Genomic DNA, 17,644 nt, shown 5'->3' with positions numbered 1-17,644 from the left:
ACTAAATATATTGGTATAAATGCACTTCCAAAAGACCCACAATATGATTAGATTATTTTTCTGTCCTAATGAAACTGGGGCTTTGAGAGGCTTTGTTGTGGCACATAATAAAGCATATAAGGCTTTATTGTGGCACATTTGTCATAAGTTATTCCACATTTCTCTTTGGAGACTGAGTCTTATTTATTTCAGCAGAGAATGAGACTCTCCTTCTCACTGACTAGTAGATTATTGTGTTCAGTTTTCTGAAACGGCAAAGTATCCTGTGCCATAGTAGTCACTGTGAGAGAATGCTCTAAGGAGCTTTTGGCTGTTTCCACTGTTGTTTCTATTTAAATTGTTTCCATTTAAATTGTAGCAGGAGGCTCTGATAGGTGCTTCCCTGGTGGCTCAGACAGTAAAGAATCTGCCAACAATACAGGAGACTGGGGTTCAATCCCTAGGTCAGGAAGATACCCTGGAGAAGAAAATGACAACCCACTACAATTTTGTTGCCTGGGAAATCCCATGGACAGAGGAGCCTAGCAGGCTACAGTCCATGAGGTTGCAAAGAGTTGGACACCACTGAGCAACTAACACTTTCACTTTTTTTTCAGGACAGTCTGATTAGCCACCAGATCTTAGAAGTTGTCAAGGTGTTAATGGCTTATTTCATTAAAGCATCTTATAGAAAATTGGAATACATACAAGTAAAATTCCTTGATATTTTTACGAGATGATTAGTTTCTTAGCAATCTTTATAGTCATCCCTAAACTCACATTTTGGTAACTTTTTCCCAAATAGGTAACATAACATTTTCCAGATATACCAAGGTCTTAAGGAGTGAGTATGCCCACACACAGACTTGTTGGTAGTAAGAAATTCTGATTATTTGGGCCAAGATGTGACAACATATCCAAGACACTATCTTTTGTGCTGTCTTTTTGGGCACTTCTGGAGTTTTAAAATTATCTTGACCCATCATTAGATTGACTAGTTTTCTGTGATTATGGTTTCAGTGTGTCTGCCCTCTGATGCCCTCTCGCAACACCTACCATCTTACTTCAGTTTCTCTTACCTTGGATGTGGGGTATCTCTTCACGGCTGCTCCAGCAAAGCACAGCCTCTGCTCCTTACCTTGGATGAGGGGTTTCTCCTCACTGCCGCCCCTCCTGACCTTGAATGTGGAATAGCTCCTCTAGGCCCTCCTGTGCCCGTGCAGCCACCACCCTTTGGACCTGGGGTTGCTCCTCCCGGCCGCCACCCCTGCCTCCAGCAGGAGATAGCTCCTCCCGGCCACCGCCCTTGACCTCGCTATGGTTTTTCCAGTGGTCATGTATGGATGTGAGAGTTGGACTGTGAAGAAAGCTGAGCACCAAAGAATTGATGCTTTGAACTGTGGTGTTGGAGAAGACTCTTGAGAGTCCCTTGGACTGCAAGGAGATCCAACCAGTCCATTCTGAAGGAGATCCGCCCTGGGATTTCTTTGGAAGGAATGATACTAAAGCTGAAACTCCAGTACTTTGACCACCTCATGCGAAGAGTTGACTCATTGGAAAAGACTCTGATGCTGGGAGGGATTGGGGGCAGGAGGAGAAGGGGACGACATAGGATGAGATGGCTGGATGGCATCACTGACTCCATGGACGTGAGTCGGAGTGAACTCCAGGAGCTGGTGATGGACAGGGAGGCCTGGCATGCTGTGATTCATGGGGTTGCCAAGAGTCAGATATGACGGAGCGACTGAACTGACTGACTGAATGACTGACCTATCATTTATGGATGTGAGAGTTGGACTATAAAGAAAGCTGTGCACTGAAGAATTGATGCTTTTCAACTGTGGAATTGGAACAGACTCTTGAGAGTCCTTTGGACTGCAAGGAGATCCAACCAGTCCATCCTAAAGGAGATCAGTCCTGGCTGTTCATTGGAAGGATTGATGTTGAAGCTGAAACTCCAATACTTTGGCCACCTGATAGGAAGAGCTAACTAATTTGAAAAGACAGTGACGCTGGGAAAGATTGAGGGAAGGAGGAGAAGGGGACGACAGAGGATGAGATGGTTCAATGGCATCACCGACTCAATGGACATGGGTTTGGGCAGACTCAGGGAGTTGGTGATGGACCAGGAGGCCTGGCATGCTGTGGTTCATGGGGTCTCAAAGAGTTGGACATGACTGAGCGACTGAACTGAAATATTCTAAGTGGAGGGGATTCTTAACAATAGCCTTTCGAAATGTTTCAAAGAGCTTCTAAAAGAAGCTGTAAAAGACAAGGTTTGATAGGGGTTCTTTTTTTTTTTGCAATGTCTTACAAAGAATCTTTATCTGCCTCAATCAAGCTTAGAAATTTGTGAATATTCTGCCAATTCCATTCACATATTACACATTACCATGTGTAAAATACATAGCTAGTGGGAACCTGCTGTACAGCACAGGGAGCTCAGCTCAGTGCTCTGTGATAACCTAGAGGGGTGGGAGGGTGGCTCAAGAGGGAGCGGATATATATATGTGTATAGCTGATTCACTGTGTTATACAGTAGAAACAGAACATTGTAATTATACTCCAATAGTAAATTTGATTTTTAAAAAAGATATTTGTGAATATGAATCTTATCCAAAATTTCACAATGATATCTCACTCCTCTGTAGGAACTATGAAAACTGTGAAGGTTATAGTCTGCATGAAACAAGCTGTCTGCAAAAGAGCATAAGATTCTTCTTCCAAACCAGTGAGAGATACTGATATTTTGATGTTCACATCACAATTTTATATATACAGTTCTCCTTTATACTGAATCATGAACATCTAGAAGATTGAAAAAGACTTATTAAGGCCATGCATGCATGCATGCTCAGTTGCTAATCATGTTCAACAACTCTTTGCAACCCCATAGACTGCAGCCCGCCAGGCTCCTCTGTCCATGGGATTCTCCAGGTAAGAATACTGGAGTGGGTTGCCATTTCCAGAATTCTCCAGGGGATCTTCCCCACCCAGGGATCGAATCCCCAACTCTTAAATCTCCCGAATTGGCAGGTGGATTCTTTACCACTGTGCCACCTGGAAAGCATTAAGGCAGTGACTTTGCCTAATTTTATCTTTTTCTATTGTTACTGCTAGAGAAACTTTTACTAGAATTATGAATTGCATAAAGCTAGATTCTTGTAGCTGAGGACACAAAACATTTGTAATAGCAGACCAGAATAAACTTGAGTCAGTTGCTAAGTAAGGGAGGATTTTCAGGATGATTTGATACATATAAAATGCTTAGAAATATATCTGATGACACTACTAATGGTTTTTGATGGATGCTGTGGTTTTACGAAAGAACTATTTCTTTTCTGTTAACTCTGGGGCAAATTCTGAAAATGTAGATACTTGCTTTCTAAATCTATTTCTTACAACAAAGAAATAGCTTTGTAAATGTTTAGTCTGTTTAGCTAAGCAGAAATACTAGTTTACAGTACAGGGATTCACAACTAGAGCTCTTTTTTGTTTTTGTCATGGTTACTGACTTATTGTTATTATTATTTGTTTTTTTTTTTTTTTTTGGCCATGCCACCCAGCATGTGGGATCTTAGTCCACAGAACAAGGATCAAACCTGCATCCCCTGCATTGGAACCAGAGTCTTAACCACTAGACCACCAGGGCCAGGGAAGGCCCAAGGTTTGCTTTGCTTTGGTTTATGGCTTGTTTTATAAGTTATAGAATTTAAGTGTGGTTATTTCAACATATCAGTTGTAAGAACGAAGCATTGTTTTCTTCAAAATTGATCTTGTTCTGAAATTAATTCCAAACAATACCTATAAAGAAATATTTTTTTGGTCATTTTTAGTGCTATTTTGTATCTTAAGGTTAAAGATTCTGAATGTACCTTTCAAAATAAATTTGTGAAAATTTCACTTCTGAAAAAAGCAGCATTTTATATTCACATCATCTGTTTCTGTGTTGGAAGCAGAAAGCTGAGTACAAGAAACAACTGTTGAAAATCAACAAATTATACTTGATTTCAGAATAAGACTTTTCTGAACCTATCAATCAAAATTCTAAGAAAATATTTGTCACATATTGAAATACTCATTAGAATTTGGACTATGTCTTCAATTTGAAGCCAACTCACCACTTTCATATTAATATATTAATAACTGCTATATGCAGGTCAGGAAGCAACAGCTAGAACTGGACATGGAACAACAGACTGGTTCCAAATAGGAAAAGGAGTACATCAAGGCTGTATATTGTCACCCTGTTTATTTAACTTCTATGCAGAGTACATCATGACAAACACTGGGCCGGAAGAAGCACAAACTGGAATCAAGATTGCTGGGAGAAACATCAATAACCTCAGATATGCAGATGACACCACCCTTATGGCAGAAAGTGAAGAGGAACTAAAGAGCCTCTTGATGAAAGTGAAAGTGGAGAGTGAAAAAGTTGGCTTAAAGCTCAACATTCAGAAAACAAAGATCATGGCATCTGGTCCCATCACTTCATGGCAAATGGATGGGGAAATAGTGTCAGACTTTATTTTTTGGGGCTCCAAAATCACTGCAGATGGTAACTGCAGCCATGAAATTAAAAGATGCTTACTCCTTGGAAGGAAAGTTATGACCAACCTAGATAGCATATTCAAAAGCAGAGACATTACTTTGCCAACAAAGGTCAGTCTAGTCAAGGCTACTGTTTTTCCAGTGGTCATGTATGGATGTGAGAGTTGGACTGTGAAGAAACCTGAGCGCCGAAGAATTGATGCTTTTGAACTGTGGTGTTGGAGAAGACTCTTGAGAGTCCCTTGGACTGCAAGGAGATCCAACCAGTCCATCCTAAAGGAGATCAGTCCTGGTGTTCATTGGAAGGACTGATGCTAAAGCAGAAACTCCAATCTTTTGGCCACCTCATGCGAAGAGTTGACTCATTGGAAAAGACTCTGATGCTGGGAGGGATTGGGGGCAGGAGGAGAAGGGGACGACAGAGGATGAGATGGCTGGATGGCATCACCGACTCGATGGACATGGGTTTGGTTGAACTCCGGGAACTGGTAATGGACAGGGAGGCCTGGCGTGCTGCAGTTCATAGGGTCGCAAAGAGTCAGACACGACTGAGCGACTGAACTGACTGACTGATGGGCTACAAGGTGGCGCTAGTGTTAACCAACGCATTTGCCAACGCAGAACTTAATCTAATACTACAGACACAGATTTTGAAATGGTTTTATAGAGTTGAAACAATTAATAACATAGAAATTATATATCTTTGAGACACAAATAATTTATTTTGTATAAAATAGACTAGCGCTCTTTAATTTTTTTTTTTTTTGGCTGTGCCTGGTCTTCATTGCTGTGCAGGCTTTTCTGTAGTTGTGATGAGCAGGGACTACACTCTAGCTGCAGTGCATGGGCTTCTCATTGAAGTGGTTTCTCCTGTGGCTGAGCGCAGACTCTAACGTGCATGGGCTTCAGTAGTTGAGGCTCTGGGGCTCTAGAGCACAGGCTAAATAGTTGGGCACATGGGCTTAGGATCTTCCCGGACCAGGGATCAAACCTGCAGTGTCTCCTGCATTGGCAGGCAGATTTTTTACCACTGAGCCACCAGGAAAGCCCTGATGTTTTATAAATCAAATCCAATAAAATTTCTCTTAAAATGTATCCTATTACATATCGTTAATTTTTTATTTATGCTGAAATCTTCACGCAAATTTATTATTCAGCAGGGAAAATGTATATTATGGGCTTTGAATTGTATCCTATCACTTGTTATTTTTGTATAAGGAAATTTCTCCTGAAAAGAAAAGAATTTTTCTTTTAAGACTATGCATGCAACGTCTCCAAGGAGGCATGCATAAATTACTATTGTGCTGCCACAGTTACCTGAGGTCTTAGAAAGAGTGAATGCTAAAGGGCATCTGCTCATTCTTGATACCCAAGTTCATTCACTTAAGTATATCTCCCAATGTATATCACATAGCCTCTCATAAACTCTTAAATAGAAAAGGGAAGGCATGGGAGAATGTACCTTCCTCTGGCAGCCTTGAAAGGTGAATAATTCAATAGCATTTCTAACTCCTGAAACAGCATTTTAAAACATTTTTTCTTTGAATTATTAATGAATATTTCATTTTATGTCTTTGTTCTTCCCCAGACTACCTGTATATATTCCATCTGTACCTCAATACCAAACTGTGTTTTGAGACAGGATGAGATACATTTCCAGTCTCTATTTGTATTCTCATGTCCATTTGCACCAAGTTGTTTCTAAAAAACTATTATCATGTTCACATTTAGTATCAAGGTGTTCAAGGTATATATTTTTGTATAATAAACCATCCCAAATGTAGAAGCTTACACCACAATGCATTATTATCTTTCATAGTTTGGAGGGTTGACTGGGCTTAGAGGAAAGGTTCTCACTAGAGGTCTCGCATGAGTTAAGCAGGTGGAGGGTGAGGCTAGAGTTATTTGAAGATTGCACTGCATTAAAAATTCAAATCATCTCCTTCACTCAAATGTCTGGATCAGAACTAGGATAGCAGGAAGGGTTAAGGGCTGGCCAGCTATAATTCTAAGTGGTCTCTCCTAGATGGCTATCTTGGGCTTCCCCACAGCATGACAGTTTCAGGGTGGTAAGAATTGTTGCACACCATCAACTAAATTCTCCCAAAGAAAGCTTTCTAGGAGTCTTAGGGAGAAGAGTCAAGGTTTCTTCTGTATTCACCTTGGAAACCATTGTTTCATTTTCCCTGTGTTGCACTGTACTGGTTAAAAATAAGTTAAAGAGTAAGCCTAGACTAAAGGCAGTGGAGGAGAGTGCACGGATCAATAACCGAAGGTATGATCTGTCTGTGGAGATGAGCTACTATACAGGATATGAATGAAATTAAACTCTTATCCATAAAAACTATTAAGAAACTGAGAATAGTTTAAGTATTTTCATAATATCCCATCTGATTAACTGAAAAAAGAACATTACCTGTCTCTATTTTATCAATGATAAATTGCCGCAAAAAGGATAAAATGAGCTCATTGAAATCAAGATGAAATGAAGTTTCCAACTCTTATTTTAAGGATTTAGTTGAAATTCTTTTTTTTTAATATACATTTATTTATTTTAATTGGAGGCTAATTACTTTACAATATTGTATTGGCTTTGCCATACATCAACATGAGTCCACCACGGGTGTACATGTGTTCCCCATCCTGAACCCTCCTCCCACCTCCCTCCCCATACTATCCCTCTGGGTCATCCCAGTGCACCAGTCCCAAGCATCCTTTATCATGCATCGAACCTGGACTGGCGATTTGTTTCTTATATGGTATTATACATGTTTCAATGCCATTCTCCCAAATCATCCCACCCTCTCCCTCTCCCACAGAGTCCAAAAGAATGTTCTATACATCTTTTAAAAAAATGTTTGGTGGATGGGACTTCCCTGGCAGTCCAGTAGTTAAGACTTCGCCTTCCAATGCAGGGGATGTGGGCTCCCCTGGTCAGGGAGATAAGACCCTGCATGCCTTGCAGCCAAAACACCAAAACATAAAACAGACACAATGTTATAACAAATTCAATAAAGACTTCAAAAATGGTCCACATCAAAACAATTATAATAAAATAAAAACTGTTTAGTAGACTTTCACATTTGTTTCAATTGAAAAAAGTTTTTTAAACAATGTTTTTAATTTAATTTAATTTATGTATTGGAGTGGCTACATGTACACTTTGCTTGTTTTTACAGGGATTCTTCACGATTACTTGATCACGAACTTTATCTTACTGTGGTAGTGGGCAGCTGCTAGATTCAATCAGATGCTACTTAGCCCAGGAAAAGGTGGGAATATTAACACAGATTCTCTCTCTCTCCCAGGACTTCTGGACTAACCACTGCCTACTCAGGATAAACTAAACACACTTCAGGTTAAGTTCCTGTGTTTTGGTCATCAGATGAGAGAAAAATGCCAGGGAGCCAAACAATAAAACTAAACCCTCCAAGTTGGCCGTTCCATTTTCTTAAATGAGAGAGTAATGTTTTTACATAACAAAAATGTGTTGAATAACACATGTCAAGCAGCTCACTAGACACATTAATCATTGTGAAGTAAGAATATTAACTTAGGCTTTTAATAACCACAGTAGGTGGTAGAAGTCAGCCTTTAAAAAATATTTCCCCTTCAGGAAATCAGAGGTAATTAAAGAGAGTTAAATGATAAGCAAGTGAGCCTCCATTTATGCACATGTTATGAAGGGTGGAAAATTTTGGAAACTAGAGATTGGTTCAACATTTTCTTGATCCTTGGAAGTAGATTTTCATAGGAGGAAGTGATGAGCTTCACAGTCCAAAACCATGAGAATCCATCAAGAAAAATAAAAGACTTCAGTCGGCATGACCCCAGGATAATTGTGTGGCTACTGGCTTGCCTCCGAGGTGAGAAGGCAGAATACTATGAAACTTTACGGCATTATGAAACTCTGCTTTCCTAATTCAACTCAAGAAGGTTATAAACTTAACCTTCCCAAGCTTTATTTTTAATTAAATGGAGACAGAAATAATACTGCAGTTAATGATATGGAACATATAAAAGAGCTCCATGCAATGGCTAGAAGAGGGTTTACACTATTTAAGTGGTTGTAGTAGTTATAGGATTAATTAATCAGTTCTAAAAAAAGACTGTGCTCTTAATGAAACAATCTATTTTAAAAAGCTGTGAGCTGAAGACACATGAAATATCCACCAGTGCCAGTTCAGTTCAGTTGCTAGCTCAGTCATGTCCGACTCTTTGTGACCCCATGAATCGCAGCACGCCAGGCCTCCCTGTCCATCACCAACTCCCAGAGTTCACTCAGACTCACGTCCATTGAGTCAATGATGCCATCCAGCCATCTCATCCTCTGCCGTCCCCTTCTCCTCCTGCCCCTAATCCCTCCCAGCATCAGAGTCTTTTCCACTGAGTCAACTCTTCACATGAGGTGGCCAAAATACTGGAGTTTCAGCTTCAGCATCATTCCTTCCAAAGAACACCCAGGGCTGATATCCTTCAGAATGGGCTGGTTGGATCTCCTTGCAGTCCAAAGGACTCTCAAGAGTCTTCTCCAACACCATAGTTCAAAAGCATCAATTCTTTGGCGCTCAGCTTTCTTCAGAGTCCAATTCTCACATCCATACATGACCACTGGAAAAACTATAGCCTTGACTAGACGGACCTTTGTTGGCAAAGTAATGTCTCTGCTTTTCAATATGCTGTCTAGGTTGGTCATAACTTTTCTTCCAAGGAGTAAGCATCTTTTAGACCTAAGGAAATAAATTCATTTTTAAAAGGTTTATTCATTTATCTAGTATTTATTGAATGATTTCTTTGTGCCAAGCAGCATGCTTGGTAGGTAAAACAAATTTCCTTCCCTTCTGGAGCTGAAGAGGACAAGTAGTAACCAAAAAAGTCAGCTGTAAATGCCCAGCTGTGATAAAGGACACAGATTCTTCTGAAAGAGTAATATAGGGGTATTCTTTTTACTAGGAGTGATCAAAGAAGTTCCTTTAGAAAGTGATATTTCACTTGTGTTCAGTAATTTGACAGTTGTCTAAGGATAGTTGAAAGCTTTTTTGAGAGCAAAAACTGTATTTTCAAAGGCTCTAAATAGCTAGTACATTTTAAGAAGTAAGCAATGTTTATGTAGATGGAGTGTGGAAAGAGGGAAAATGATAAGAGATTAGACAAGCTATTAATACAATGGCCTGGATCACTCAGAGCCCTGTATGCCAATATTAGAAATTCAGATTTCATCTGAAGGAAAATAAAAAGCCATTGACAAATTCTACTAGGATATCATACAGTTCAATTTGTGTTTTTAAAAAATATTCCACTATTCTTTGGAGAATGAGTTGAATAAAAGTAGTAGAGGAAGATGTAGAGACATGAAGAAGTGACCAGCATCCTGCTGGGAACGACGGAAAGAAATGTGCAGGTGTGAGACAGATTTGAGAGAGAATTGACAGGACTTAGGAGATTGAACGTGGGGATCAAAGCACAAAGAAGAACAATCCCCAAGAATACAGATTTTGGGGCTGAATAAATAGTAATGCTATTTGCCAAAATACAGTAGTTGACACTTTAAAAAAGCAGAAAATCTGATTTTAGATTTCTAATTTTGAGACCCTAGTCTGACATCCAGGGAAATTTTCAAATATGTAGTCATCTGAGTCTGGACCACAGCTATCATTTTGGGGATCATCAAACTACAGATGGCCTTTAAACCCCCAAGACTAGGAGAGCTCAGCACAGGAGAGGATGGACAGCGGAGAAGAGACGTCATTCTGAGTCCCGAGGGCGGCTTGCTGGCTTGGTGAGAGGGGATGAGCTCAAACGTAAAGAATAACTAGAGAGTTGGAAGGAAAACTAGAAGAAAATGGTGTTAGAGGATCCAAAGGAGGATGGTGTTTCAGAAGGTGAGGGTGGTATATCCTGCCAAATTCTGTCCGGAGATCAAGAGACATGAAGACAGAAAGAAAAATACACCCACTGACTGTGACAACACGAAAACAGTGATGATGGGTTCAATTCTTAGAAGCCCCAAGAAGGACTCCCGTGTGGTTCTGGCTCATTGCAGTGGCCCAGTTAAGCACATTATCAAGTTGCCAACAATAACTAATTAAAAACCTTGAATCAGATGATATAGGAATACTAAAGAAATATACAATTTATAACCCCAAATGAAAGTTCTTAAAATCCAATTTTTCTCTATTTCCACTCCACACATATTGGAACTTTCTCACATCTTTCAAATCTTCACATGGGCTGCTCACTTTCTCATACTCTCCATCTCAGTTCTTTTTTTTTTTTTTTTTCACTTTCAGTTCAGTGCAGTCACTCAGTCGTGTCTGATTCTTGGCGACCCCACGGACTGCAGCACACCAGGCTTCCCTATCCATCAGCAACTCCCTCAGCTTGCTCAAACTCATGTCCATTGAGTCGGTGATGCCATCCAACCATCTCACCCTCTGTCATCCCCTTCTCCTCCTGCCTTCAATCTTTACCAGCATCAGGGTCTTTGCAAATTGGTCAGTTCTTTGCATCATGAGATTCAGCTTCAGCATCTGTCCTTCCAATGAATATTCAGGACTGATTTCTTTTAGGATGGACTGGTTTGATCTCCTTGCAGTCCAAGGGACTCTGAAGAATCTTTTCCAGCACCACAGTTCAAAAGCATCAATTCTGTGGTGCTCAGTTTCTTTATGGTCCAACCCTCACATCCATACATGAGTACTGGAAAAACCATAGCTTTGACTAAACGGACTTTTGTCGGCATAATGAAGTTAAAAATTTCTAAATTTTTGTTGCTTTTTTGGGGTGCGTGCTATTTCTTTTTGGTTCACTTTATTCTATGTTTTGAATGAACAAAACTTTACTTTCTCTTGTTCTTTGTTTTCTATTTTCTTTCTCTGCAATAAAGGCAGGCCTATGAAAATATCTCAGCAAATAATACTACTATAGTCTTTCAAGTTATTTCTTTGAGCTTATCTTACCCTGCTTACCTTTTCTACATTCTATCACGAAAAGTCTGAGACTTAGGCTGGCAAGAACAGACCTTCTCTTAGGGGACAACAGGAGGGTAGTAGAATAAAGAGCCAAAGGCACAAAGACAAAATTCACACCATTAGAGAGGAACAAAACCTGTAATGTGTATAAGTTAATAAATTTTGTGATTGTCACATGAAAATTATAGAGATTTGCTACTCTCAGCTGACCCAGACTGCAAGAAGCATCAATGTCAAACTTGCTTCAAAGAGCCAACTTGTTGTCAAACTCAAGGGGAAAGGAGATATAGGTGATCTTTCTTTATAACTCATTTTAATGGAATGCAAATAGTAGCTATTACAAGAACACTTGTACAGTTAGTTAATGGTCTTAAGGCTGAGTGACAGCCATGAATTATTTAAGAAGAAATGAAACAGCAGTGTGTCAAGTAATTTGTGTCAGGGAAGTATAGCTTAAAAGTAAGAAAGCATATTTAGTGGGTGTTGCATCAACTCAAAAGTTAGAAATACAGTATTTCAAGTATTCAGACTAAAAGCATCCTGGCATTCAGTTTTTTATTTTAGGTGCATGTTCTAGAATATCAAAACTCTCAGAGTAATGAAAAGCCATACTTACCTAGAATATAATCTGCTGCCATAAAAATGGGATTTATCCTTAGAATGCTACACCACTAGCCTTTGGACACCAACTAATTATCAAGGATAGTATTCTAATAAGGGTTACCAAGTGGAGTAAGCTGTAGGTGATTTTAGATTTAAATATGACTGCAGATGGTGACTGCAGCCATGAAATTAAGACTCTTACTCCTTGGAAGGAAAGTTATGACCAACCTAGATAGCACATTCAAAAGCAGAGACATTACTTTGCCAACAAAGGTCCGTCTAGTAAGGCTATGGTTTTTCCTGTGGTCATGTATGGATGTGAGAGTTGGACTGTGAAGAAGGCTGAGCGCCAAAGAATTGATGCTTTTGAACTGTGATGTTGGAGAAGACTCTTGAGAGTCCCTTGGACTGCAAGGAGATCCAACCAGTCCATTCTGAAGGAGATCAGCCCTGGGTGTTCTTTGGAAGGAATGATGCTAAAGCTGAAACTCCAGTACTTTGGCCACCTCATGCGAAGAGTTGATTCATTGGAAAAGACTCTGATACTGGGAGGGATTGGGGGCAGGAGGAAAAGGGGACAACAGAGGATGAGATGGCTGGATGGCATCACCGACTCCATGGATGTGAGTCTGAGTGAACTCCGGGAGTTGGTGATGGACAGGAAGGCCTGGCGTACTGCACTTCATGGGGTCTCAAAGAGTCGGACACAAATGAGCGACTGAACTGAACTGAACTGTATCAAATATCTATTTTGACACATTATTAGAAATAACATAGTCTCTAAACCAAAGACTTAAAACCTTTATAGTTTAATTTCTCTGACTTTACAGATAATAAAACTAAGACATTAAATGACTAAGAAAACAAGACATGTATCAATGACTTGACAAAGAAAATAAGCTTGCAAGACAAGAGAAGTGTGAAAAGTTTTCAAGCATTCTTTAAGCACATATGTGTATGACTGAGTCACTTTGCTGTACAGCAGAAATTAAACATAATATTGTAAATTAAAAAAAAAATTATTAGTGAAAAAAAAAAAACCTTGAGACATCTGACATGATTATTATATCCCTGATGGTAAAGAATCCATTTGCAATGTGGGAGACCTGGGTTCAATCCCTGGGTTGGGAAGATCCTCTGGAGAAGAAAATGACAACCCACTCCAGTATTCTGGCCTGAAGAATTCCATGGACAAAGGAGCTTGGCAGGCTACACTCCACGGGGTCACAAAGAGTCAGACACAACTAAGTGACTTTCTGGGAAGTATGAGAACTATGAGATCCAAGGCTTAGATTTGTGCTTCTGCTGCACAGGTGTTGACTACATTTTTGTAGCTTACTAAGGTAACTCACTAAGGCTGTTCCCACATATACAATGGCTCTTATCATAAGTTCCTTCCTGGGTGTCTACTATTTTATTATTCCAAATGTCTCAATTTTATTCCTATCCTCATTGATTAGAGTTTTGAAGTTCTTTTCCTGATTTTATTCAAATGTTTTCAAACAGCCATATGACTCTAACATTGACAGAGATACAGATTTTATACCCTTCTAATTCTGAGATTATTCATTTAAATCAGTGAATATTTTATCATCTGTACCCCATCATTTCAATAATACAGGAAAGACACAGAGAGAGGATTTGATGGGAAAAGAACTGGTCTAAGAAATAAATTGTGTATTACCTGAAGTTCCATAGTTCTTGTATTTTAACAAAAATTTGTGAAAATGGGGAGAGCTGGGAAAATGTGACTGTTAATTAAGAGAAAAATAGAAAACAGAGGCAGCTTCATGGATAATCCAGCAAATGTATTTAAAAGTCAAATGCTTTAAAATGATTATAACTAACATATTTTTAAAATAGAAAAAAGATACACAAAAGAGATGAAAATAGAATTTCAAAAAAGAATTGAAATGTACATTAAAAAACAGAAACAAATGGATATCCTACAACTGAAAAATCCAGAATCTAAAATTAAGACCTCAATGGAGAGGTTTAAAGAGAAACTAAATAAAAGATAAAACTGAATTAGTAAACATACAACAGAGTGTAATAATATATTTCAAGTGAGACATAGAAAAAGCTGGAAAGAACTAAACCTAAGAAATACGAAGTAGGATTCAGTCGAATAGTCTAACCTATATATAATTGGAATTCCAGAAGACAAAAACAATGAAGATGGGATGGAAAAAATATTTGAAGAAATATATGTGGATAATTTTTCAAAACTGACGGAAGATATTTTGTCAATCTATGAATCCAGAATTTCTGCAAAATTCAAACAGGATAATTACAAAGAAAGCAAACCGCATGGATATGACAATCAAATTGCTAAAGCCTACTGAAAATGAAAAAGAAAAAGAAAAAAAAGAGCAAAAAGAAACAATAACCTCAAAGAGTAATTATGAGTGAAAACTAATTTTCAGGGAAAGCCTACAAAAGTGGAATATTAGTGTTAAAATGTCAAAAGAACGAAAGATAAATTACTAACCTCAAATGCTACAGCCAGTAAAAATATTCCTCAAAAATTAAAGTAAAATAAATAAATTTGTATGTAAACAAAAGCTCAGGCAATTCATCACCAAGATCTGTAGCAGAAGAAATATTAAGAAAAGTATATTTATACTTTGTTATTATGAGCAAAATATATATTTTGTATATATAATACATACAAAGTATAGATAAGCAAAAATAATATATATACATAATTAAACAACATATATATTATAATATATAAGCAAAACATATTAATACAAAGGCTGAAGGTACATGAACCCAGAAGGAAACCCAAAACTTCAAGATGGTTATGGTGAGCAAGTGAGCAAGAGATGTGACTACAGAAGACTGGTCGGAGTTGCAAAGTTGCTGACTTTGAAGAGGAAGGAAAGGGCTATAAGTGAAAAATCTCAGAAACCTTTAGAATCCAGAAAAGGCAGAGAGACAGAAACAGATTTTCCCCTGGATACCCGCGAAAGGAATACAGCTGATGTCTTTATTTAAGCCCAGTTGAATCATGCTGGACTGCTAACTGACAAAACTGCATAGTAATAATTGTATGTGTTTTTTAAACTAGTAATTCAGAGTAATAGTAGAAAACAAATGAAGAAATGCAAATTAAAAATACAGTAAAATGCTATTACTCACCCTCCAGAAGTGCTAAAGTCATGTTTTGGCAAGAGTGTTGTACAACTAAAACTGTCTCATTGCTGGTTCCAGTTTAAAAATGGTATATGTACTATTGAGAAGTCTAGTATTTTTCTCTTAAAGCTAAAGTATACCCAAGTTATGATGTCACAATTTCGTTTGAGTATATCAATGAAAAATATGTAACCACAAAAGTAATATATCCACAAAAATATGCATATTGTCAATCATTTACAAGCCAAACCATGAAAGCACATCAACAGAGACGTTTGGATAAAAGTTGAACTATATACATAAAATGCAACACTACATAGCAGTTACAAAGAATAAGCCACTCATGTACACTATAATATCTCTCTCTTTATATAAATGTGTAAATATGTACAAATGTGTATGCATGTGTATATGTTTATGTGTGTGTATAAAATCAAGGTGAAAACCTAAGATCAGAGCACTTGATGCATGTTTATGCATTTTCAGTTCAGTTCAGTTGCTCAGTCATGTCCAACTCTTTGAGACCCCATGGAGTGCAGTAAACCAGGCCTCCCTGTTCATCACCAACTCCTGGAGCTTACTCAAACTCATGTCCATAGAGGCGGTTATGCCATCCAGCCATCTCATCCTCTGTCACCCGCTTCTCCTTCCACCTTCAATCCGAGCATTATGGCCTTTTCCAATTGAGTCAGTTCTTCAAATCATTGGCCAAAGTATTGGAGTTTCAGCTTCAGCATCAGTCCTTCCAATGAATAGTCACGACTAATTTCCTTTAGGATGGACTGGTGGGATCTCCTTGTTATCTAAGGGACTCATAAGCATCTTCTCCAACACCACAGTTAAAAGCATCAGTTCTTCACTACTCAGCTTTCTTTATAGTCCAACTCTCAGATCCATACATGAATACTGGAAAATCCATAGCTTTGACTAGATGGACTTCTGTTGGCAAAATAATGTCTCTGCTTTTTGATATGCTGTCAAGATTGGTCATAGATTTTCTTCCAAGGAGCAAATGTCTTTTAATTTCATGGCTGCAGCCAAATCTGCAGTGATTTTGGAACTAAAAAACAAAAATAAAGTCTGTCACTCTACCATTGTTTCCCCACGTATTTGCCATCTTTTTTTAAATGGCACTCCTTTATTGAATGATCGCTGTTCGTTTCCAAGGCAAACCATTCAACATGATGGTAATCCAAGTCTATGCCCTGACCAGTAATGCTGAAGCTGAAGTTGAAAGGTTCCATGAAGACCTACAAGATCTTCTAGAACTAACATCCAAAATAGATGTCCTTTTCATTATAGGGGACTACAATGCAAAAATGGGAAGTCAAGAAACACCTGGAGTAACAGGCAAATTTGGCCTTGGAGTATGGAATGAAGCAGGGCAAAGGCTAATAGAGTTCTTCCAAAAGAACGCACTGGTCATAGCAAACATCCTCTTCCAACAACCCAAGAGAAGACTCTACACATGGACATCACTAGATGGTCAACACCGAAATCAGATTGATTATATTATTTGCAGCCAAAGATGGAGAAGCTCTATACAGTCAGCAAAACAAGACTGGGAGCTGACTGTGGCTCAGATCATGAACTCCTTATTGCCAAATTCAGACTGAAATTGAAGAAAGTGGTGAAAACCACTAGACCACTCAGGTATGACCTAAATCAAACCCCTTATGACTATAGAGTGGAAGTGAGAAACAGATTTAAGGGACTAGGTCTGATAGACAGACTGCCTGATGAACTATGGATGGAGGTTCGTGACGTTCTACAGGAGACAGGGATCAAGACCATCCCCAAGGAAAAGAAATGCAAAAAAGCAAAATGGCTGTCTGAGGAGGCCTTACACATAGCTGCAAAAGAAGAGAAGAGAAAAGCAACGGAGAAAAGGAAATAAATAGCCATTTCAATGCAGAGTTCCAAAGAATAGCAAGGAGAGATAAGAAAGCCTTCCTCAGAGATCAATGCAAAGAAATAGAGGAAAACAATAGGATGGGAAAGACTAGAGATCTCTTCAAGAAAATTAGAGATACAAAGGGAACATTTCATGCAAAGATGGGCACAGTAAAGAACAGAAATGGTAGGGACCTAACAGAATCAGAAGCTATTAAAAAGAGGTGGCAAGAATACACAGAAAAACTGTACAAAAAAGATCTTCACGACCCAGATAATCACAATGGTGTGATCACTGACACTCACCTAGAGCCAGACATCCTGGAATCTGAAGTTAAGTGGGCCTTAGGAAGCATCACTATGAACAAAGCTAGTGGAGGTGATGGAATTCCAGTTGAACTATTTCAAATCCTGGAAGATGATGCTGTGAAAGTGCTGCACTCAATATGCCAGCAAATTTGGAAAACTCAGCAGTGGCCACAGGACTCGAAAAGGTCAGTTTTCACTCC

The 17,644-nt window shown here is 38.7% G+C and overlaps 1 long non-coding RNA gene across 1 annotated transcript in view; it reads right to left on the bottom strand.

The window, feature by feature from the left end:
* Window positions 1-7,043: 7,043 nt before the first annotated feature.
* Window positions 7,044-17,644, bottom strand: part of LOC147355176 (uncharacterized) — a 75,303-nt gene continuing 64,702 nt past the window's right edge. Inside the window, exon 3 of the long non-coding RNA XR_015143950.1 lies at window positions 7,044-9,260. This is a non-coding gene — a long non-coding RNA (uncharacterized LOC147355176). The remainder of the gene's footprint in view (window positions 9,261-17,644) is intronic.

The sequence above is a fragment of the Bos grunniens genome, chromosome 17 (assembly GCF_055505025.1).
Source record: "Bos grunniens cultivar Pamir isolate PY7600 chromosome 17, Bosgru_T2T1.0, whole genome shotgun sequence".
In the NCBI taxonomy this organism is placed as follows: Eukaryota; Metazoa; Chordata; class Mammalia; order Artiodactyla; family Bovidae; genus Bos; species Bos grunniens.
Note: the sequence above shows the minus strand (reverse complement) of the source record. Positions and strands in the feature narration are given on the sequence as shown.